The following is a 23,306-nucleotide window of genomic DNA, read 5'->3' as shown; positions in this document are numbered from 1 at the left end:
ACTTCTATGCAGAGTACATCATGAGAAACGCTGGGCTGGAGGAATCACAAGCTGGACTCAAGATTGCTGGGAGAAATATCAATAACCTCAGATATGCAGATGACACCACCCTTATGGCAGAAAGTGAAGAAGAACTAAAGAGCCTCTTGATGAAAGTGAAAGAGGAGAGTGCAAAAGTTGGCTTAAAGCTCAACATTCAGAAAACTAAGATCATGGCATCCGGTCCCATCCCTTCATGGCAAATAGATGGGGAAACAGTGGAAACAGTGACTGACTTTATTTTTCTGGGCTCCAAAATCACTGCAGATGGTGACTGCAGCCATGAAATTAAAAGATGCTTACCCCTTGGAGTAAAGGTTACGACCAACCTAGACAGCATATTAAAAAGCAGAGACATTACTTTGCCAACAAAGGTCCGTCTAGTCAAGGTTATGGTTTTTTCAGTAGTCATGTATGGATGTGAGAGTTGAACAGTGAAGAAAGCTGAGCGCCGTAGAATTGATGCTTTTGAACTGTGGCGTTGGAGAAGACTCTTGAGAGTCCCTTGGACTACAATGAGATCCAACCAGTCCATCCTAAAGGAGATCATTCCTAGGTGTTCATTGGAAGGACTGATGTTGAAGCTGATACTCCAGTACTTTGGCCACCTCATGCGAAGAGTTGACTCATTGGCAAAGACCCTGATGCTGGGAAGGATTGGGGGCAGGAGGAGAAGGGGACAACAGATGGCTGGATGGCATCACTGACTCAATGGACATGAGTTTGGGTAAACTCCGGTAGTTGGTGATGGACAGGGAGGCCTGGTGTGCTGCACTTCATGGGGTCGGAGCGAGTCAGACACGACTGAGCAACTGAACTGAACTGGCTTACTGGAAAATGAAAAGGGAAAAGAAAAACTAGCTGAATAGTCTCAGGTCAGTTTTATTTACCTGTAAGATACTCCTTTCACATATAGATGATGGTATAAATTGAGTGGAAATATACTGGTGGGGACACTACTTGTAGCTGTATTTTCAGAACCTCAAGGTTATGTTGTTATGTGAATTATACAGTCCTTCTTTGAAGGTACTTTCCCTTTACCCAGGTGATAATGGGCCTTCATTTCTTTTTCAATAAACGTTTTCAAAGGATAACAAAACAACAAAGACAAAGGAAATCAGACTTCAAGTTCAGCCAGCCATAGCCAGGGCTGTGGTGTAAATAATCAGTTGAAATAAACTGCCCGAAAAATAAAAGCTTGATTTTTTTTTTTTTTTTAATAATGACTTTGGTTGTATTTGTCTGTAGAATGAAAGGATTAATATGAAATTCTTGCAATACACACCAAGATTACAAGCCTAAATAATCATTAGAAATATTTTGTAATGTTTGTAATATTTTATTATTTGTGTTCTCTTTTAAATCCTGTCTTGTAATATTTAAAAATTGGTACTAAGAATTAATGAGGATTGCTTTTTCAATTAAAATCACTTTATAGGCAGCTTCCAGGAAGATTTTTATTTCTGAAAGCAGGTATATATAATCAAAGCTTTTTAGTAAATAAGTTCATTTTCTTCCTCAAGTGGGAAATTTTAACATTTATAGTACTATGTATTATTTCACATATATTTGTAACACATGTTTACCTCAGGCTGTTTCTTTTTTAAATACTCAAGTATATTCATGGACTGCTACCCAGTGTTTTAAACATAATCACCTTTTCAATTGTGCATTTTTCGTTCAGTCATAGAAAGAATAGTTCCTTTTACTGCTAAAGCTCATCAAGTGCTTTTTCCCTACCCATTTTTTTAAATACGTATTTTATTGAAGTATAGTTGACTACAATGTTTCAGGTGCACAGCAAGGTGATTCAGTTATACAAATACACATATATTATTTTTGAAATTATTTTCCATCATGTTATTACAAGATACTGAATGTAGTCCCCTATGCTATACTGTTAACCTTTGTTGCTTGTTGTGTATCTATTTTTTAATTAGAAATCTAGTATTTTGTTCATATTTAGTCAAACAAGTGTAATCAAAATTTTGTAATTTTTTTAATTAGGCAAAAATTCATAAGTTTTCTAAAATATACATATGTATAGAAAAGCTTTTTTGCAACACTTGATAAAGGCTTGAGAAAGAACATGAAGAAAAAAAAAGAATAGATGGAGAAATTGGAGAACAGAAGCTAAATGAAATGGGAGCACTGAATATGAAATAGAAAAAGTGAAACAAGCTAGATAAAAGTAAAAAGATCAATGTATAGGCCAGTTGTTTTTAAACACGACTGCTCGTTAGAAACATATCTAGAGTTCTGGAGAAAAAAAGCAATACTGGGCATTTGTATTTTTCAAAAAATCTCAAGATAATCCTGATATGCATCTAGATTTTAAAAAGTTCTCACAGGTTTTTCTGTCATATTCTAGTTTTGGTCATAAAGAGTTCTATTATTTTTCTGTTAACCCATCATGATACAGTGGTATTAAGTGAGTAATAGTTACATAATCACAATAATGAAAGCTGTTTATCAGTTTTCACAATCAATAGCCAGACAAAAAAATAAAAGACAATTACAGTTGCAAGCCCTAGTGGGAACACGATTAACTTAACAATAAAAATAATTACATACAATTTGGGAGGGTCAGGCAGAGTGATGTGGTAGGTGGAAGTGCATACCTGTACCATGTTTTCATCCACCCAGTCAGTCTGTGTCTTTTGGTTAGTGCATTTAATCCGTGTACATTTAACGTAATTATTGATATGTATAATCCTATTACCGTTTTCTTAATTGTTTTGGGTTTATTTTCTTTTCCTTCTCTGTGTTTCCTGCCTAGAGAAGTTCCTTTAGCATTTGCTGTAAAGCTGGTTTGCTGGTGCTGAATTCTGTTAACGTTTTCTTGTCTCGAAAGCTTTTGATTTCTCCATCAAATCTGAAGGAGAGTCTTGCTCAGTAGAGTATTCTTGGTTATAGGTTCTTCCCTGTCATCCCTTTAAATATATCATACCATTCCTTTCTGGCTTGTAGAATTCCTGTTGAGAAATCAGCTGATAGCCTAATGGGAGTTCACTTGTATGTTATTTGTCATTTTTCCCTTGCTGCTTTTAATATTTTATCTCTGTCTTTAATTTTTGTCAGTTTGATTACTATGTGTCTTGGTGTGTTCCTCCTTTAGTTTATTCTTCCTGGGGTTCTCTATGCTTCCTGAAAGTTGGTTGACTATTTTCTTTCTCATGTTCAGAAGGTTTTCAGCTATTCTCTCTTCAAATGTTTTCTCAGGTCCTTTCGCTTGCTCTTCTTCTGGGACCCCTTTAATGCGAACGTTGGTGCGTTTAACGTTGTCCCAGAGGTCTCTTAGGCTGTCTTCGTTGCTTTTAATTCTTTTTTCTATATTCTGTTCTGTGGCAGTGATCTCCACCATTCTGTCCCCAGGTCATTTATCCGTTCTTCTGCTTCAGTTATTCTGCTATTGATTCCTTCTAGTGTGTTACTTATCTCTGTTTGTTTGTTCTTTAGTTCTTCTAGGTCTTTGGTAAACATTTCTTACATCTTCTCAATCTTTGCTTCCATTCTTTTTCTTACATCCTGGGTCATCTTCACTATCATTATTTTGAATTCTTTTCTACGAAGATTGCCTATCTTCACTTCATTTAGTTGTCTTTCTGGGATTTTATCTCGTCCCTTTATCTGGACATAACTTTCTGCTTTTTCATCATGATTAGCTTTCTGTAATATGGTTTTTGTTTTAGCTGCTGTGAGACTGTGCCTCTTCCTGCTTCTGTTTTGTATGCCCTCTGACGGATGAGGTTAAGAGGCTTGTGTAAGCTTCTTGATGGGAGGGACTGGCAATGAGAAAAACTGGGTGTTGCTCTGGCGGGCAGGGCCTTGTTCAGTAAAGCTTTAATCCAGTCTTATTCCATCAGTCTATATTTCTGTTTTTGTGCCAGTACCATACTATCTTGATGACTGTAGCTTTGTAGTATAATCTAAAGTCAGGAAGGTTGATTTCTCTAGCTCCATTCTTCTTTTCCAAGACCACTTTGGCTATTTGGGGTCTTTTGTGTTTACATATGAATTGTGGTGAGGTTGCACTCCCTCCCTGATAGTTGTTTGGCCTAAGGTGACCAAGCCTTGGGGTCAGTGGGCTCTATGCTACGGTTAATGGTAACTTCCAAGAGGGTTTACACCAAGGGGGCCTTCCAGTGCCCCTGTCCCTGTGGGAGCCCCTGCTGACTCACACCTCCACAGGATGCCGTCCAACACTAGCAGGTAGTTTTGGTTCAGTCTCTTATGGGGTCATTGCCCCTCTCTTCTGGGTCTTGGTGCATGCAAAATTTTGTTTGTACTCTTCAAGACTGGAGTCTCTTGTTTTCCTCAGTTCTCTGAAAGGCCTATAATCAAATCCAGCTGGCTCTCAAGGCCAGATTCCCTGGGGATTCCCAGTCCTTTTGTCAGATTCCCAGGCTGGGAAGCCTGATGTGAGGTTTAGAACCTTTGCAGTAGTGTGGGAACTTCTTTGGTATTATTGTTCTCCAGTCTGTGGGTCACCCACTCAGTGGGATTGAGATTTGACTTTATTGTGACTATGCCCATCCTACTGTCTCACTGAGGCTTGTTTTTTGTCTTTGGGTGCGAGGTGTGTTTTTTTTTTTGGTGAGTTCAAACATCCTTCTGTCAATGGTTGTTCAACAGCTAGTTGCAATTTTGGTGCTGTTGCAGGAGAAGATGAGCACAGGCCCTTCTTACTTCACCATCTTGAACCAGAAGTTACTCCCATATGTTTTTACAGCGATCAGTTATCATTAACATTGCCTAGTAAATTTTTAATTTTAGTAATTTATTTTACTTACTCCTTCAAGAAATATTTTGGCATGTCTTCTGTTTGTGCCTTTCTATAGAAAAAGTAATCTTTTCACATGTTATTTTTTTTAGTTTTTCATAATAGTATGAAAATTACAAAGCGTGAAAACATCTAAACATCAAGATTGCATTATTTTATGTAGAATATTAGCTTAATATATAAACTCAGAGTTGCAGCTGTTACCCTCAGTTTCTCTCGTGGTTTCTGTAAGTGAGCTTGTTGACTAATAAAACTTCCTCTAAAGGACAAAGGTTGTAATCAAACCTGATGGTGGGTTATGATGGCATGGTACAGATTAACACTCCTCAAAAGAATAATTCCTAACCGTTCCTCTGATTTCCTTACCAAGTTTCTTATCAAAGTTTTCTGAGAATGAAAAACTGCAGAATGATAAAATACCAAGTTTATTTTAAGGTAACATATGCTTTTACACTTCATTTTAGTCACAAGGCTGAGAAGCAATAGCATTTGCTTTTAAAAAGGTAAAAATTCCAAATCTCAATGAACAATTAGTCAATAAATATTTAATTGAATATCTACTATATTTCTAGATTTCTGTGGGGACCTTCAAAGACTATTACAATAATAGTGTTTGCCCTTAAGGAAATTTATGGTCCTTTTTGAAGAGACACGGTTAGTAACTAAGAAAGAATGTATATTCAGGAGTTTTAGAGTAACTGACTTTAAGTACATCGAAGTGGTAATAATGAAATTTAAAGCTGTTGCTCATTTGATTTTGACTTGAGCTTAAGTATTAAAGGAAGTGATATAAGGTTTGTTCTATTTATTTAGATAATAGCAAGTCAAATTACTTTTCTGGGAATACTTCATAAATTTTAGGCCAGTCCTAGCATTTTAGGTTCTTCAGAGAATAATCTTTCGTTAAAATTATTTTTAAGAATATTTTATAAAAAGGGGATGTCCATCACAAAATAGTTTAATGTTTCATTTTAAAAAAGAAGTTTTAATATCTCCCTTGTGTCCACAAAGAGTCTGACATGACTAAGGACAACCCTATACCTTGTGTGTGCATGTATTCTTTACTTCTGTACCTCTGTTCATGATGCCTTTCTCTGACAGCTTTGGCTTAGCACCCTCTCAGCCCCCACAACCTACTCCATATTCCTGTGCAACCAGATCACCTGTCATCTCATCTTTGAATGTTATCTCCAAGTTTGGTCATCTTCTGTTTTCCTGTAAGATTATATTCATCCTGCCAGTCATGTTTGGTTATTCACTCATGTGGCTCCTTTTTCACATTGATGCTTTTCTTGAAGATAGATATTTTTTCCATATGTATTTGGGATGCCTAGCATAATGTTGGCACATAGTAGATAGTTGTTGAATAAATTACGAAATTACTTAAATTCTTAATACTCCAGATCTAGTGGTTGGTTTTTGACATTTGTAGAAAGTTAAATTATGTGGTCATCACTTTTCAGATATATCTAGGTTTGTAGCTATCGGTCTTCATCTTTCATTTTTTCAGTAATAAAGAAACTCAGGGCTAATGGTGATTGATTTAACAACATGAGCTGATGAAAGTCATGAACTTATTTAGTCATATGTAAGACTAAATTCAGCAGTTTACTGAAATATTAACCTTAAAACAGTAGATTTTATAGAAAGTTTATGTATAGTTTTTACTAGTTCTAAATTGAGATGTAATTTTTTAATTCATTTGGCAAATATTTATTGAATGTCTACTGAAATCTCTAGGCATGGAGGTAGGCTTTGGAAGATACAGTGGTAAGAAACATATAATTTCATGGAGCTTTATTAAAAAACAAAAAGAATAAAGGTAAAGCATGAATATGCTGAATAATTCAAAATTTTAAACTTTGGTTTGTATCAGTTCTGTTCAGTCACTCAGTCAAGTCCAACTCTTTGCCACCCCATGGCCTGCAGCATGCCAAGCTTCCTTGTCCATCACCGACTCCCAGAGCTTGCTCAAACTCATGTCCATCGAATCGGTGATGGCATACAACCATCTCATCCTCTGCCGTCCCCTTCTACTCCTGTCTTCAATCTTTCCCAGCATCAGGGTCTTTTCACATGAGTCAGGCTTCACATCAGGTGGCCAAAGTTTCAGCTTCAGTGTCAGTCCTTCCAATGAGTATTCGGGAATGATTTCTTTTAAAATTGACTGGTTTGATCTCCTTGGAGTCCAAGGGACTCTCAAGAGTCTTCTCCAACACCACAGTTCAAAAACATCCGTTCTTTGGTGCTCAGCTTTCTTTGTAGTCCAACTCTCACATCCATAGATGACTGTTGGAAAAACCATATGACTTTGACTACGCGGACCTTTGTTGGCAAAGTAATGTCTCCACTTTTTAATATGCTGCCTAGCTTGTGGTCATAGCTTTTCTTCCAGGGAGCAAGCATCTTTTAATTTCATGGCTGCATTTACCATATGCATTGATTTTTGAGCACAAGAAAATAAAGTCTCTCATTGTTTCCATTCTTTTCCCATCTGTTTGCTATGAAGTGATGGGATTGGATGCCATGATCTTTGTTTTTTGAATGTTGAATTTTAAGCCAACCTTTTCGTTCTCGTCTTTCACTTTCATCAAGAGACTCTTTAGTTCGTCTTCATTTTCTGCCATAAGGGTGGTGTCATCTGTGTACCTGAGGTTGTTGATAGTTTTTCTGGCAATCTTGATTCCAGCTTGTGCTTTGTTTAGTCTGATATTTCTCATGACGTACTCTGCATAGGAGTTAAACAGAGGAGTTAAAACAAACCTCATTGTTGATGCCTGTACCTTCCTCCTCACTGTCTTCCTCCCTTCTTTCTTTCTGAACTTATAGAAGATTGTAGTTAGTGAATACTGAAGAGAGAAAGCAGATAATTATATAAACTTTATTTTTCAATATAAAACTTTACATAGTTTCTTAGCTCTAGGCTTTGAGTTTGGATTTACTTAGAATTCACAATTTCCTGAAATTTAAAAACTGAATTAGTGGTATGTACTGTATATTGTGTAACATTCCCTGGGGGGAATCTATGGAAGAACCTTGCAATCATATACAGCAGTATTTTTAAATTGAAACGTCCTAACATGCACATTGAATGGGACAAAAAAGGACTATCCTTATTTTAGTTAAGGTCAGATTTTACCACGAAATAAGTTATATAAAACTGTGGGCTTCAGGACGATTTTATTTTTAGAATTTTTCCATCAGGGATTACGGACCTCTTCCTCGTTGTTTTAATGTTCCCACAGATCTGTAGAACATTTTCCTATGCAGAGAGGAAGATCTTTATATTTTAATTTTTATGAACTGTATATATGTCTGAGATGATGTATATATACAAAAAATATATACAGTATACATATGTGTACTTATATAAAAATTTAGGGAAGCATGTGCCTGTTGTGTTTGTGTGTGTGTCAGAGGTAGGAGAGAGAGAAGGTGGGAGGGGAGAAAGGGGGAGAGAAGTGTGTGTTCCTGGATGGTAGGGACTGGGTAGGGATGGGGAGACAGGAAGTGGGGATGGGGAGATGGGGAGTGGCTACGTGGGTCTGTGTAGCTGTTTCATCCTTGTGTTAGCTCAGATTTGATTACTGACATGGTGTGAAATAAAACCTTGATTGCAGTTTCACAGCCTTGTTAGCACTTAAGCTTATTACTAATAAATTCTCTTGCAAGAGATTTACCTAAAAATTCTGTGTAAAATTACAACCAGAACATCGTGTGTGCCATACAAAATAATAGTAAAAAAAAATCAACAATCAAAACAGACCATGTCTTAAACTACTCTTTTACTAATCCTAAAGGAGTATGAAATGTTTGTTACTATATAGTTACCCAAAGAAGCAGTTTCACTTTGCTTATTAAATAATTACTGTGTAAGAATGGCTGAGCCAGTTGTAGTGGTAGTAGTCGTTTAGGTAAGCAGAAACTAATGATCCAAATTGGAAATAGACCAGGGCATTGGGTGTTAACACCATCCCATTATGAAAAGTCTCATGAGATGTCAGATGACCTCAAGAGACTTGCGCTTTCGTTTGTAAGGACCTTTGTAAGATTGTTCTAAGACACTTTGAGAAATACTCAAACTATAATATTGCTTATCAGTAAATGTGATAGAAATTACTTTTCTACTCAGTTGTAAAACAAATGATTTTAGACCCTGAATCAGTCAGATGAAATGAACTCTTAGGTTAGAATGCTGTATTTCTTTTTAAATATCAAAATCTTTAGAATTTTTTAAATTTAAGACCCTGTACCTTTTTAAACATTACTGTATGAGAAGATAAACTTTCATATCCTTCCAGTACTTCTGTGATGCTTTTTCTCCAATCCCTGTGTTCTTTGCTGACAACAGCAGTTGTATGTACTTTGCGAGGTCAATAAATGCTGATTTCTGCAAAATGAAAGCTCTTAGGAAGTGAGCTTAGTTGTGAAGAGGAAGCACAAAGAATGAGGCAATTGAATGAGAAGTATTGCAAGGGATTATTTAAAAGTGTGAGTCAGAAACCAAATTAATAATTACTTCCCTTGGGTCTCCTCAGTCTTCATATGTATATTGTGATTTATTTTGGCTTACCTGGTTTGTTTATCTAGATATGTGGATGGTAACAAATTTGCATTATCAAATTCTCTCTTTTCTCATAGCCCAAAGCTAAATACATATGCTTGTAACTATAGTTCTTGTTTTCAGAAAAAAATGTGCTAAAAAGACTTAAGCCATGTAATTTAGGGTTACAAAATAGATAGCACTTAGTGAAGGAAGGGTGACCTTATGGTGTATCTTTATTTATCCCATGATGTCTAATTAACTGAAATCTGCTTTTTTTTTTTTTTTTTTTATTCCTTTTGGGATACAAACCCTTATGAATTGTACTATAACCTGTTTAATTCTGATTAATTAGTTTTCCAATTGCTCAGTGACCAAAGAAGTTATTTCTTATAGTGTTTTTTAAATGATAGAATTTAGAAATTATTATGTGGTAAAACTAACTAGACCAACTACAAGGTTGAGGGAATTTTAGTTATTAGGTTTTTGTTGTTTATTAAACTGCGTGGTTTGGAGAGTGGGCAGAAAGGGAAGAGGAACATTTTGAAATTATGCCCTATAGTTTTCAATCTTCTGTCAGCTTTTTGTGATGCTGTAGATGACTGTAATATGAAACTGGAAATGTGAAAGATTTGTGGATTGGATGATTCACATACTGTTGGATTTTCCACATGGCTTAAATTCTTCATAGAAACAGTTTTACAGACACATAGCAAGAGGACAGGGTAATATTTATTCCATAGGACTTGAAAAACAGTGACCTATGTTCTAAAAATATGAATGTACTGTTTTATTCAACATTATAAAAAATTGCCTTATATGCTTTATTTTACTGCTTACATTTCAGTTTTTTGATGCGTGTATTTTCAATGTTGACTAAAAGTAACTGGGTGTGTTGACAGAACCACAGAAAAAAATTGAACTTGTGTTGCTAAATAAAATTTAAGTACTACTTTTAAAAATAAAACTTTACGCTTATAGACTGTTATGTATGATCTGTGTTTCCATGAGGAAATGTTGATTAAGTAGTTTCCATTTTGGTATTACAGTATGTCCTGTTGTAAGTTGCTGACTGTGGAAAATTTTTTTAAGAAGCAGCTCAGCTTAAACCCCTAGTTTTTATTATGGCAGACACCAGAAATAGAAATCTACCAACAATTTTATAATCTATTAAATTTCTCCATATCTTAGAATAAGGTAGTTTTAAAAGTTGTAAACAAGGCTGTTGACTATAGAATTGAATTACCTTTGTATATCCTTGTACATGAAGGGTCCTTTTTACTTGAGGTACTGAATACACGTCTGCAGTTTTTTCAAAAAAGTAAGCTGTAACCTAGAGTAAATGACAAAATTTTCTGTTTAGTATAGAGATGTTGTTATGTGAGAGATGTTATGTGAGAGATGTTGTCAATCTAACAAACTAATTAAATATAATTCTGACAAAACTTGTTTATATATAAAATTTAGCAGGATAGACTTATTTTGGATGAAACAAAAGGTCTTAAAAAATCTGTTTTCTCTTAAATGAGTAACTTATCTTTGGAATTTTTGATGGTATTTGGTTCTCCTTGATAACAGAATCAGGATTTGTAATATTAGTCTACCTATGTAAGATGAGTTTTTGAGGATACTTGAATTTTGATGTCAGCTTACAAGCGTAGTAATTCAATATTGAAATTAAGTCTTTACTTTTGAATTATTCTAATAGAGGCTGCAGAGTGTGGTTTTTGTCTTCTGAATAGATGTTTTAAGTTTCTTGTCCAGTGCTTGCTTCTGTCATCAAGAGAAGAGGAAGAGGAGGGCAACTCATATAGCTGCTGTTTTATATGAAGTTAAGGCTCTAGTCTGTGTTAAGTAGCTATGGAATCTTTATCACATTGTAATAGTTTTGGTGCATGGCATGATCAATAATTTTTACTTTCAAAAGCTGGTATTTTTACATTCTAATGAGATTAGTTTTATTTTTTTTTAAACCAATGAATATTGTATTGTAAAGGGAATGGGCTTTCCTGGTGGTTCAAAGGGTAAACAATTGGGTTGGGAAGATCTCCTGGAGAAGGAAATGGCAATCCACTCTAGTATTCTTGCCTAGAGAATTCCATGGACAGAGGAGCCTGGCGGGCTACAGTCCATGGATCTCAGAGTTGGATACAACTGAGTGACTAACACTTTCACATAAAGAGAATAGAAACGTTAGTGACACTTGGAAAGAAAAGCTATTGTTGGTAGTCTGATAATGTGGTACTCTAAATTTATGCTTTGAGAGAATTAAATTTGGACTTTGACATCATTTAGAAGTAAGACTTAACGTGCATTTTCAAGAAAAACCCAGGAAATAAACCATAAAGTGAAGATTAATTTTTATTTCAGAATGCAGTGAAGATTTAACTTTTGAAGTGTCTTCTAACCATTCAAAGTAAACCTTTCATTTATCAAGTTAAAATTAAATTGGTCATAATGACATATCATATATATATTAGTATGTCATACCATGTTTATAAAGTTAATAATGTGCTTCAAAATAATAGCTAAAACATGTAAGCCATAATTATTGAACAAGGAAATTAAAATACTGTTCATGAATACAGTCAAGATTGATTCATTGTACCTTAGGGTTAGCGGAATATTTTAATAGTAACATTTCATTTTCTATCAGTAAAAATATACTTTTGTTTGAACTGTTAAGAAATTATACTAATCAGTATGACTTTAAATGTTAATACTGGAGTTGTAAAGAGGGTGTAGAACGTGCATAGAATGTACTTGGAGTTTTAATCATTATTTTAAAAATTTTTTGAAAGATACATTAAAGCTAACATTAATATATTTGAATTGGACTTTAAATTGTATTAAAGATCTTGTAGTGTGCCTGAATTTTAATTACAAAGTAGTGACTGAGTTCAGATCAATGCCTCTGACTTCTGATAAGCAAAACAGAGGAACTTCTCTTTTTAATGTGTTGAAAGATGTAAAAACATCGTTTTTCTTCTTAACAGTTTGCTATATAGATATTGGTGAATACGAAACTGTTACTGAACCTGTATGTAAGTAACCACATAACTACAGTTCAGGTCACTGATATTTTTGTTCTATAAGTTCTTATAAAACTATACTGTAATCTTCTAAAACTATTTGCTGGATGTAACAAAGATACAGTCACTTTTAGAAGATTTGAAAAGTACAGTAAAATTGAAAATACCATTTACCAAGATAAGTTAACTACATTTTGACATTTTGATGTTGATTTTCTTCCTGCTGTTTTTCATGTGTATATGTAATATACATGTTTATACCAACATATAAATGGATATCATGCTGCTTCTAATGGTGTTACATTTTAACATTGGAAATATTGGTTCTTTGTAGTCATATTTACATGCTGTAGCTAGAATTTATAGGGAAACATAGTTTTTGCTTTAGAGAAGAACTTGGCAAAGTTTTCCTGAAAGGGCCAGATAGTAAAATATTTTAGACTTTGCAGGGCAAGAGCAAAATTCAAGATAGAGTATAGATTCTCATAACCATTTGAACTCTAACCATTTAAAAAATGTAAAAACCATCCTTAACTTGTGAGACTTAGAAAAAGATAGCTGTCGGGATTTGGCCCATCAGATGTGTTAATAGTTTAACACATTGTGCTTTAGAAGACTGCCTGTATTTTATTTGTATATCACTGTGTGTGTGTGTGTCTTTAAGAGTTCTTGACATTACTGCCTCAAAGGCACTGAGCCAGCCTCTGTTAAAAACCCAAGGAGCCAGATTGGAATGGTAGTCTTATTGCTGCAGAAATTAGTTTGCTGGTTCCTAGAGGGATTGCTGACCCTGACTTAGTAAAATATGGTACTTGTTGTCTCCGAAGTAGAAGAACTGGCTGAGCTTAGAAGTGAGCATTATTCAGCCTTTACAGGAAATAGGAAAGGGTTAAACTTGGGTTTGATGCTAGGAGATGAGGATATTGTGTAGGAGATGTTGGACCTACCTGAAGGTGTTATTTAGCCTTAAAATGTTAAGGCTGCCCTCCCAAATCCAGTTTTCCTTGACCTGGCTGTGTTCCCTTTTTAGTATCCATTTTTCTAACTTCAGAGACAGAGCTAAATTATTTTATGTGAATATTATTATATTATATGAATGTTATATTGTTAAGTTACATATGAATGTAAAGAAGTAAAGATGGAAAAGATAGGAAAAAATAAGCTAAAGGAAATGTCAAAAAAGTACTTTTTCTTGTCTTATCCTAAGATAATGATGAATCTTAAAATGTATCCAGGAGGGAAAGACTGCTGTTGGTATTGAAATGATACTGTTTATTGTTAAATTTAGTTTTTGTGCATGTGTGTAAATATTACAGTTTCTGTTTTCATTTTACGTACAAAGCTTTTCCAGTTAACTCTTGTCGTTATTTATGGTACCTTCAGTGAAAGAAAATGTGTTTGGAGCAGAACAGTAGATTTGAAGTAAGATTGCATGCTGTTATGTCAAGCTGTATCCCTAATGATAGGATGTGAAAGCCGGTGTGGTGCCTCTGTTTTTGGGACATACTCACAAACTTACTTATAGACTCACAGGCAATTATAAATGAAGCTTATTCAAAGCAAGCTTTGTATTAAGATGTTTTTTCTTTATTATGTTTGTATTTGGCAGGAACATTTAGAGGGACAGGATGCTTGTGTTTTTATTTTCCCTTCTAACCAGCCGTTTAAAAATATTGAATCCACACATTTGAGTGGTAAATTCTAGATTGAATTTCATAGCTTGTGTTGCCTGTAATACTGTAAGGACTTATTTTAATAAGAAAAAAGTTGTAATTAGTTTTTAACATGGAGAGATTTGCTGTTTTTAATACTGGTCTGCATATCTCTTGGCCTATAGCACCCTTCCTGCAGAATTTGCAACATAGTAGTATGTGTTTCTCAGTTGGCCAATGTGTTCTTCTTGGAGTGCATTTTGGAATACTGCCGAACTTTTAAGAATTTATTAATAACTTTGACAAGAACACATAAATTAAAAATTTCTCATCACTCTTGAGATTTGTTTACTAGATTCTCAGGCGTTTGCTTTAATTTTCCCGGCTCCTTATATGGGACTAGGTCATGGAATGAAATAGGATATTCCTGATCCATTGCCTCACTCACTAAATTGTTTTTCCACTAACGGTAAAAGATTTGAACTGACTTAAATGTCCATCTTTCCCTGATTCCTTTACCTTTTTTTCTCTCTTCGGCCCTCATCAATCCTCCCTTCCCATCCAGTGAGTAGTGTCTTCACATTGGACAAAATTAAATGGTTGTCCATATCTAGGGGCATAGGAAAAAGCTGAATATTAAACTTGCATAGAAATGTATTAAATTTGTGACCTTATGTTATCTTCCATGTGATTGTAATTGCCATATTATGCTTTATTAACTTATTCAATTTGAAATTTTAATTGGTTAACAATAGTATGGGCTGATTTTAATAAAGTTTGGAGGAAGTAAGATCTCATTAGTTTGCATTATGAAAAATGTCTTCTTTAGTCTGTGGATACAGAGACCTGCCTACTGCTTAAATGATGATGGTCTAAACATTTAAGACACATTTAGGGTTAATAAGTTTTTATGGGAAAGCATTTAATATTTTTTAAAGAAATGAAGAGCAGTACTAATTTTTGTATACCTCAATTTGTTTGAAATTCTTTTGCCAGAACCACAAAGTTGAATCTCATATAAATAAATAATTGTATTATAGTGCTCCTTTTAAATTTATGGTCATTGACTGATACATGTACAAGAGTTAACTGTCATAACACTTAGAGTGGAGAAAAAGAAGTTGGTTGAAACAGGTCAACACAGAAGTTTTTAGAGTATTATAGAGACAGACACCTTTGTTGATGATTCCCTTCATTAAAAAAAATATATTGACCTCCTTACACTTTAAGTCTTGCTACAAATCCAAGCCCACTTAAATTTTATTGACATATTCTTTCTGCTTTTGACCTTTTTTTTTTTTTTAAACTAAATTTTAAAACTTTTTATTTCTCAGTCAGGAGCCAGTTTGGAAGAGTTTAAGGATCATTTTTTGAAAGAAAATATGTCCTTAATAGATTTTAATTTGAGTCTACTACTGAAAGTTATTTAACATTTCACTGAATGATGACTCTTAACTAGTCAGCTGTAAATGGATCACCCACATAAATACCTGGTGATGTCCCCATCATATTATTGCAGTCTATGTAAAGAGCAAGGAAGCAGAGTCCTTTTACATATTTTAAAATATTTAATTTTGAAACACTTCTCCTGAGGGAAAGAACACAAGAAGATACAAAGTTGGATAAGCTGCATCTGTTAGATTTAATTATAAATATCACTTTATGCTTTTATCATCTTAATTGTTTTATAATTATATTTAATAATATTACAGACACCATAACATTTAAACATTTTTATTAAAATCTTTTTCAGTTTTATAGAGATATTATTGACATTTCATGTCATCATACAGCATAATGACTGGCATATAATGTGAATGATTACCACAGTAAATTTAATTAATATCCATTATTTCATGAAGATACAAAATAAAAGAAAAAAATGGGTTTTTCCTCATGATGAGAACTTTTAAGCAACTTTAAGATACAACATAAGCAGTGTTAACTGTAGTCACCATGCTGTACATCACATCTCCAGTGCTTAATTATCTACCTAAGTTTGTACTTTTTGACCACCTTCATTCTATCTCCTCCCACCTCTGATAACCATAAATCTAATCTCTTTTTCTATGAATTTGCTTGTTCCTTTGAAGAAAAGCTGTGAACAACCTAGACAGCATATTAAAAAGCAGAGACATTACTTTGCCAACAAAGGTCTGTCTACTCAAAGCTGTGTTTTTTCCAGTAGTTACATATAGATGTGAGAGTTGGACCATAAAGAAAGCTGAGTGCCGAAGAATTTTGAACTGTGGTGTTGGAGAAGACTCTTGAGAGTCCCTTGGACTGCAAGGAGATCCAACCAGTCAATCCTAAAGGAAATCCATCCTGAATATTCATTGGAAGGACTGATGCTGAAGCTGCAATACTTTGGCTACCTGATGTGAAGCCTGACTCATTTGAAAAGACCCTGGTGCTGAGAAAAATTGAAGACAGGAGGAGAAGGGGACGACAGAGGATGAAATGCTTGGGTGGCATCACTGACTCAATGGACATGAGTTTGAACAAGCTCCGGGAGTTGGTGATGGACAGGGAAGCATAGTGTGCTGCAGTCCATGGGGTTGCAGAGTCAGATATGACTGAGCGACTGAACTGAACTGATTGATTAGTGATGTTGAGCACTTTTCATGTACCAGTTGGCTGTTTTGATATCATCTTTGAAAAACTGTTCAGGTCCTTGCCCAGTTTTAATTGGATTTTTTTTAAGTATATGAGTTCTTTATTTTGATATTAATGCCGTATCAGATATGTGCTTTGCATAAGTTTAAGGATTGTTTTTTCTATTTCTGTAAAAAAAATACCATTGGAATCTTGATAGGAATTGCGTTGAACTGTAGATGGCTTTGGGTTGTAAGGACATTTTATCAATATTAATTCTTTCGATCCATGAATGTAGGATTTCTTTTCAATTATTTGTGTCTTAAGTGGAGTCCTTCTTTTCTGATGGTGCTCTATAAAGTTTTGAAGCTTGCAGAGATAGTCTATAATCATAAAAACTTTTTAGTAGTATTATGACTGTCTTTTCATTAATTACTTATTGTGTGAATTAGAGATTTTTTTTTAAATGGATGGCAAACTCACAGAACTGTTTTTTAAATTTTAGATGACTGATATCTTCTGATAAGGATATTTGTAGAGTCTATGTGTTAGAATTGAGTATTGAGAATAGAAGTTAGAGGTTAGTTTCATTTTCATATATGACATATTAAGCATGCACACCTTATTTCTCCTTCTGAATGCATTTATAAAACCCAGACAGAATGGATGAAGCAGCTATTTTGAGGACTCTGAAGAATAAGTAATAACATGTTAGATTGGGAAAGAAGACTAGAATGTAAAATATCATCAAACTGGCGCTTAGTTTACCTTTGTTTTTCCCTCTGGTATTCCTGAAGCTGAATTGAACACAATCTGCAGGCTGCAAGTGACCACTTAGGTATGGACAGAGAGCTCCAAAAAAGAGCCCCCTAGTTCTGGCTCAAGGTGTGGGAAAGAAGGTGTGAATGCGGATACATTTCCCCCTTTTTCTCTGTTCTCATTTTGAAGTCCTAAGTAACCCTGCAGTGATGGCAATAGCCTGCAACCACGACATTGAGGGCTGAGAATCTTCCTCTCGAACCAACAAATCTCCAGTTTGTTAGTGGTGGTGGCCTGCCACCACCACTCTGCTTTTTCTGTCCTGCTGATTGGTCCCCAGAGCAAGTATAATAACAGAACTCTGTGAGCAAGCAGATTACGTGAAGCCCCAGGTTCTGACTGAAGAAATGGAAAGGGATGCCTAGTGGAATTTGAAAGTACTGAGATTATGTAGAGGGAGAAATTTGGGAAAACAATACCATTAAGTTTTTTATGGATTAATGGGCTTGCCCCCCAGCTGTATATACATGGAAGTAACAGACTACTGCCCCAGTCCTAGACTATTATTGAATAATACAGAGCGGCAGAGATTCAAATAGCACTGCAAAGGCTTTGAAAATTGAACTGATAATGGAACCATACCCATAGAAGCCATGCTAAAACTTGCATTCTGAACCTAATCATCTATTAAAACAAAAATATTAACATTAACCACTGAATTTAAACAAGAACCACAATTATATAATGTGTTTAAAATGTCCAGATTACAATCCAAAATTATCTAACATATGAAGAACCAGGAAAACTTCAGTTGACATGTGAAGAGGTGATCAACATATACCATCATGATATAGATGTTGAAATTATATGACAGAGACTTTATTTAAACTATTTTGCAAATGTTCCAGTGAGCTCTTGTGGATGCTGTTCAAATAAAGCAGAAAGTCTCTGCAGAGAAAGAGAATATATAAAAAGGATGAGGCATTGTTAGAAATAAAAACTGCAGTAAGTGGGAAAAACCCACTGGGTGACTCAATAGCGGGTGGGGGAAGAAATTTTAAAAATTCAACAGAGCTTTGGGGGGAAAAAAGAAAAAACAGGAAAAAATAAAAAAAAGAAAGAAAAGAAAGAAAAAACAGGAAAAAAATCTTGAAAGCAACCAGAGAAAAATGACATATTACCTCTGGGAGAACAGTGATTAAGGAATTCTCATCAGAAACCATGGAAGCAAGAAGAAAGAGGCAAAATTTCTTTAAGTGCTTAAAGAAAAGAACTGTCCATAACCAGCAAAAATACTTTTTAAGGATGAGAGTGACATAAAGGCATATTCAGATGAAGGAAAACTGAGAGTATTCATTGCCAGAAGTCCAGATATACAATTTGCTAAAGAATGTCCTTAAGACAGAGGGAAAATGATACCAGAAGGAAACTTGGCCATCAGAAATAAAAGAAGATCAACAGGAATGGTAAATATCTCTGTAAATATCATAGATTGAGTTCTTTAAAATATATTTGATAGTTAACAAGAATGACAACATTGATGTGTTTTTAATGAATATAGTGTAATACATCTATTAAGTGGTAAAATATGGATTCTAAGTAGATTCTGAAAGGTTCAATATTAGTATGTATGTTGTTGTCTCTGCAACCACTATTTACAAAATATGATTTAGAATCACAATGGATAAATTAAAGTGAAACTTAAAAAATGCTAAATACAAATGGGAACTAGCAGTAAACAAACAGTGAAATGGTAGATGTAAATTTTCACCAGTCAGTAATTACTTTAAAATTTTAAATGCTTTAAACTTATCAATTAAAAGAGATCATTAGAGTCCATTAAAAAAATGACCCCATTATTTGCTTTAGAAACTTACTTTGAATAAAATAATATAGGTAAGTTAAAAGTAAAATGATAGGAAAAGATATATCATACAAACACCAATCCAAAGAAAACTAGTGGTTATATTAAGCAATTAAAATAAACTTTGAAACAACCTAGGATAAAGAATGGGCTATACTTTGACAAAAAGATTAATTTACCAATCTTAAATGTGTGCATACCTAACAACAGAACTTAAAAATACATGAAGCAAAATCTGACAGAACTTAAAGGAGAAATAGAGAGCTTAACAATTACAGTTGAAGACTTGAACATGACTTTCTTAGGAATAGATCAAAGTAGCAGACAGACATCATAAGGGTACAGAGTGACTAAACAGCACTATCCACCAACTAGATCTGATTGATATTACAAGAATACTTACCCCAACAACAACAGAGTGTACACTCTTGTCAAGTACATGTGGATATTATCAAGGTAAAATGTACCTTGGTCATAATAAAAATCTTAAATTTAAGAGAATTGAACGCAAAGTATGTTCTCAGACTGTGGTGGAAATGAACTGAAAATTAATAACAGAGATAAAAGGAAAATCTCCAAGCTCCAAGATAATTAAATAGCAGACTTCTGAATGATCTATTGGATAAAAGAAGGAGCCTCAGAGGAAATTAAAAAATACTTTGAACTGAACAAAACTGAAAATGTATATCATGTTAAAATATATGCTGTACAGGCTGTGTTTACGAGAAAACTTACTGTATTTAGTGCTTTCATTAGGAAAAAAAAGAAAGCGCACAAATCTATACGTTTCTATCTCAAAAACTAGACAGAAGAGAACAAAATAAATCCCAAATAAGAGGAGAAATGAATGAAATTCAAAGCAGGAAGACAGCAAAAGTCAATAAAACCAAAAATTGATAACAAAATTGGTAGTTTCTAGCAAAATTGACAAAAAGAAAAGAGAAGACATATAGAACCAGTGTCAAATGAAAGAATATCAATACAGACCCCACAAGAATCCAAGGGATAGTAGAAATACTAAGAACAACTATGTGGACATAAATTTGTCAAATTAGGTCAAGTGGACCAATTCTTTGAAATAGATTAATTCCTTAGCAGAGTACATAAACTCACCCAAGAAGAAAAAGATTATTGTAACTGGTCTTAAAACTGTTAAAGAAATTTAATTCATCTTTTAAAACTTTACAAAAAGAAATATCTAGACCCAGATGGTTTTTCTGGTGAGCCCTTGCCAATACTTACAGAAGAAATGACATTACGGGTTTCCTTCTTATGCAAAAGTAGACTGTGTTGTGAAACCTTTTGTAAGGAGAAATGGTCTAAATCATAGAAGCAATTACCTTTTTTTAAATAAAAGCTAAAATACTCTTCGGAGTTGTTTTTTTTTTTTTTCTTGGTTAGTGAAAACATGTACTAATAAAATAGGTCTTTTGTAAAATGAAGTGGTGTAAAGCAAATCAAAAAGTGATTTATTGTATTTAAATTTTTAAAAATTAGATTTTATCAAAACAGTTTTTTAATTGAAGTATGGCTGATCTTACAGTGTGTTCATTTCAGGTGTACAGCAAAGTGTGTGTGTAACTAAATCACTAATAGTTAGCAACATTGAACATCTTTTCATGTGCCTTTTGGCCATCTGTATGTCGTCTTTGGAGAAATATCTATTCAGATCTTCTGCCCATTTTTTGATTGGGTTGTTTGTTTTATTTTGTATTGAGCTGTATGAGTTGTTTATATATTTTGGAGATTAATCCCTTGTTGGTTGCATTGTTTGTAAATATTTTCTCACGTTCTGTAGGCTGCCCTTTTGTCTTGTTTATGGTTTCCTTTGATGTACAAAAGGTTTTAAGTTTAATTAGGTCTCATTTGTATTTTTATTTCCATTACTCTAGAAGATGGATCCAAAAAAATATTGCTCCAGTTTATGTGAGAGAGTGTCCTACCTGTGTTTTCCTCTCAGAGTTTTATAATATCCAGTCTTACCTTTAAGTCTTTAATCCATTTTGAGTTTGTTTCTGTGTATGGTGTTAAAAAATGCTCTAATTTCATTCTTTTATGTGTAGCTCTCCAGTGTTCCCAGCACCACTTATTGAAGAGATTGTCTTTTATCTGTGTATATTCTTGCCACCTTTGTCATAGAGTAATTGATCATAGGTGTGTGGGTTTATTTCTGGCTTTCCATCCTGTGACATTGATTTATATTTCTGTTTTTGTGCCTGTACTGTAATACTTTGATGACTGTAGCTTTGTAGCATACATCTGAAGTCAAGAAGTCTGATTCCTCCAGCTCCGTTTTTCTGTCTCCAGATGGCTTTGGCTATTTGGGGTCTTTGTGTTTCAATATAACTCATATAGATCAATATCAAATAATTAATTTTACTATATAATAATTTACCAAATATAATTTTAAAAAGAATTAAAAATAGAAGTTAGGGAAAATTGGCAGGGAACATGGTGATATGGACCAGAATTGCACCAAAATTCAGGAATTTGTTTCTGACTGAAGATAAAGTGCTGGTTTTAAGGATACTGTTTTCTACATAGTAAAGTCAGTTACAAGTTATTATTTTAAAATACATATTTGACAGTGTTTCATTTCATAATGTTTTACTAAACTTCCTAATTTTTGTTTTTAATTTAGAGTGTTTATTCACCTGTGTAGTAAAATTTGAAAGAAAAAACATATGTTTATAAAATCTATGACCAATGTTCATGTTGACCTTTATAAGCTATCTTACTTCTTGGGTCTTTATTTTTTTAGTAAAGAATAATAATACATGTCTAAATAATATATGAATCAAATAAGAAATCTCAAGAGAAATTTTCAATTATTTTGAGCTTAATGAAAGAGAAAACAATTTATAAAAATTTGTGGGATTCAGTGAAAATAGTCCTCAGATAGAAATTTATAGCATTGAAAGCATATATTAGAAGAAGTATCTACAATCAGTAGTGGAAGCTTCTACCTCAGGAAACTAGAAAAAGAAAAGCAGATTAAATTCAAAGTAAGTAGAAGAAAAGAAATAATAAAAATTATAGCAGAAATAAATCTGTGAATTTGAAAATAGGAAGTCAATAGAGAAAAACCAAGAAAACCAAAAGCTGTCTCTTTGAAAAGACAAAGACTGATGAACCTGATGCTTTTCCAGTACCACTTTTCAGAGTCTTTTGTTTTTGTTATCTATATCTTTTATTAATGATGTCTAATTCTGCACATTAAGCCTGATTATTATCCCTACTGTTACATTTGCCATGACCAGGGCTTGACTTCTGTTTCTTCTTTTTTGTCTTTTACCACTGCATTTCTACCTTAGTGCTTTATTTTGCAGATACATATTTAATATGTGACTGTAGCCATATTTTTTCTAGTCTTAAGTTTTACTTTTTTTCCTGAAATTCTGGTGCAGTAATTCATATTTCAATGTCCAGAAATCCCACAAGTTTTATTGGTTTTGATAGGTTTCATGTCAGTTTTGAACATGAGCCTGCAATTCTTCAGTAAGCATTTCATGAAAAAGGTCCTGCTCCTGTATAGTTGCATCATAATTTTCATGACAAAGAAAATGAATAGCAATTACTCTAATGCTGCTCCTATTTACATTTCTTAAATTGTCCTAAAAGATTTAAAACAGTTTTCCTTACAATTGACCTTTTAAAGAAAACACCTTTCTAGTGGGATGGCTTTCTAGTAGAATGGCTCACATTCTGGACTTGTCTGATTTTCCTTGATGCGTCATTTAATCTGTTCCACTATCTCCCATCTTTCCTGAAACATTCATGAAACATCTTTTGACAGTAAAACTTTGTAATTGATGTTATATATAACATCAGGAGGCGCATACTATTTAATGACTGGTTCTTAATTTGAACTGTTCACATAGTTTGTTCTGAGAGTTGTCTGTCTTATAAGGTTTCAAGGGGAAAGATAGAAGGGAAGGAATGCTATTGTCCTTTGAGAGTCACAAGAGTAAAAGAGTGGGTACAGGTATAGAAAGTTTTATAACATCTCTAGTGTTACCATCTGGACTGAAGGAGAGTA

At 33.9% G+C, this 23,306-nt stretch overlaps 1 protein-coding gene across 36 annotated transcripts in view; it reads left to right on the top strand.

Annotated features, from left to right (window-relative positions):
• TCF12 (transcription factor 12) overlaps positions 1–23,306 on the top strand; it is a 395,492-nt gene that overhangs the window by 70,055 nt on the left and 302,131 nt on the right. The window lies entirely within an intron of this gene.

The sequence above is a fragment of the Giraffa tippelskirchi genome, chromosome 7 (genome assembly GCF_054371585.1).
Source record: "Giraffa tippelskirchi isolate mGirTip1 chromosome 7, T2T-mGirTip1v1.2.pri, whole genome shotgun sequence".
Classification (NCBI taxonomy): domain Eukaryota; kingdom Metazoa; phylum Chordata; class Mammalia; order Artiodactyla; family Giraffidae; genus Giraffa; species Giraffa tippelskirchi.
The sequence above is the reverse complement of the archived record's forward strand: the minus strand, read 5'-3'. Positions and strand labels throughout refer to the sequence as shown.